The following is a 2,432-nucleotide window of genomic DNA, read 5'->3' on the forward strand; positions in this document are numbered from 1 at the left end:
TCCTTCAACTTCTTCCTCCAAGTGAAAACTTTAAAGGTCAATTGTGGATTCAGATTTTACAAAAGTACTCCAATAGATACCATCAATCAACATTTAGTGGAACCATACTGTTTGTGTAATATTACTTTAGCCAAGAGTGGACCCAGATATTTGGAAGGTTATATAGTTGGTGGCAAGAGGAGGGCTAATTTAAAAGTGAAAAATACAAAATTAGATATATGAAAAAGAAGCCTGTTTAGAAACTCAATGTTAAATTATCACAATTATTATAGATTATCTTCATAAAATGTCACAAAATACATTTGTGAAACAACTGCCTAATGCACATCTAAAATAATATTTTCCCCTATATATTTTGGTTACCAACTTTTGTTTCTTGCATGACAATAATTTTGTATGTATATGTAGGTGGAATAAAAATATTAAAACTTTTCTTCTCTCACATTGATGAAAATTTGTTTCAATTATTATTGCTAGTGGAAATGCATAAAACATGCAACTTTATAACCAGATTATTTATTGTGAGATATAGGTTTATATCATACAAATTCAAGCATTCCAGAAATGATTTTACTTGAATTATTATTGTATAACTTGATGGTGCAGTGGGCTAAGTGTCTGGCTCCTAAAGGAAAGGTTAAGGGTTCAAACGCACCAGCACTTCCTTGGGAGACGGGTGAGGCAGTCTGCTCCTGTGACGAGCGACAGCTCCCGGGACCCCAGGGAGTAGGTCTGCTCTGTCCTACCCAGTCACTGAGTCAGGATGGCGAGCCATCAAAGGGTTAACATAGAGAGTTCTTCCCTAGATGCAGCGACTCTGTTTCATTTTAGATGCTAAGATGCAATAAAAAATAAAATAGACATGGTGGCTATTGTTCTTGAGTTTGCATTGCAGAAGAAGAAAAGAAAATGCACAAGAAAAGGTAAAATTTTAAAGATCTGCTTTTATTTTTGACCATCAGTTTTCATTACTTGGGGGAATGACAAAAGACCCCATTAGGAGTTTGAGAGCTTATAACTATTTTTCTGATGCTAGTACAAGATTTCCTTTTCTTACATGTTGACATTTTGCACTAATGGTGCCGAACAATAGTGGGTAAGATTTCTGGCACCCTTGTAAGAATCAAAATAGTCTCATATTGTACTGGAGACTATTTTATTCTTTCCTATAACATATTCACTGTAAAAGGAAAAGAAAAATCTGATTTCACCTAGAAATGCCCCAATAAAGTAGCAAAGTGATTACTATTATATCTTGACCTTTAAGTATATATTTTAGTTATTTGTGTGACAAAATAAAAGGAAGCATATGCCATTTTAACTTGAAAGAGCAACTGATAAGACTAATATTAATGATTTGTGTTCTTGGAGATCATTACCTCCTCCCCAAATAAACATATCACTTCAAGGAAATAAACTGATAGTATTTTTCACCAATTATAAAATTTGAGATTTAAAGCAAGACATAGAATTTAGAAAGCTGTACTCTTCTCCCAAGAACGTAACTCTTTCCTAACAGTTAAAGGCTGTTCTGATGAGATTGGTAGTGAGAGTGACAGATATTATTTGGTAATTTATAATGTAAACATGGTCACTGTTGTCAATGGTTTCCATATTGTATGACCTCTCAAGGAGCAAATATCCACTTGGAAGTCGAAGACTGACAAATTAGACTTCACTTAGCAGCGCATGTAAAGTTCATTGATAACATTTCAAATTCCACATTCCAATTAACCTTTAAGATAGTAGCACTTGCCGAGTTTTGTTGTAGCATCAGAGAAATCTTTTCACAATTTTCTAAAAAAGCTATTAAATTTCTTCTCCCTTTCAATTTACTAATCTGTGGTAAACCCACTTTTCTACAAATACTTCAACCAGAACAACACATTGCAAGAGGCTGCATGTGGAGGAAGGGAAGAAGTCACTGTTCTCTGCTAAGGGAAACATAAAGTGATTTTAATACTACTCCACCCCTTAACTATTATTATTTTTGAAAGCATATTTTCCTTTAGAAATATGTTATTTCTGATCACATATAATTATTTGATAATTTTACTTTAAAAGAAATAAATAAGTATAAAATTTTCTTCTGTTTTCATGTCTAACATTAAACATCAGCAGATGCATTGAACATACACAAGTCTTTGGGAGTTGTCAATATATTTTTTTAATTAGGTCATTTTACTGGGGACTCTTACAGCTCTTATAACAACCTATACATCAATTGTATCAAGTGTCTTTTTATATATATTACCATCATTTCCTAAATTTACTTTCTATTTGAGCCCTTGGTATCAGCGACTTTTTTTATCCTCTCCCGTCCGCGCCCCTCGTGACCCCTTGATAAATTATAAATTGTTATTATTTTAATAGCTTATATCGACAGCTGTCTCCCTTCCCCCACGTTTCTGTTGCTCATCCTCCTGGTGGGT

This window comes from Echinops telfairi, unplaced genomic scaffold, assembly GCF_000313985.2.
Source record: "Echinops telfairi isolate 266 unplaced genomic scaffold, ASM31398v2 ScPeMD7_11;HRSCAF=52, whole genome shotgun sequence".
NCBI classification, from domain to species: Eukaryota; Metazoa; Chordata; class Mammalia; order Afrosoricida; family Tenrecidae; genus Echinops; species Echinops telfairi.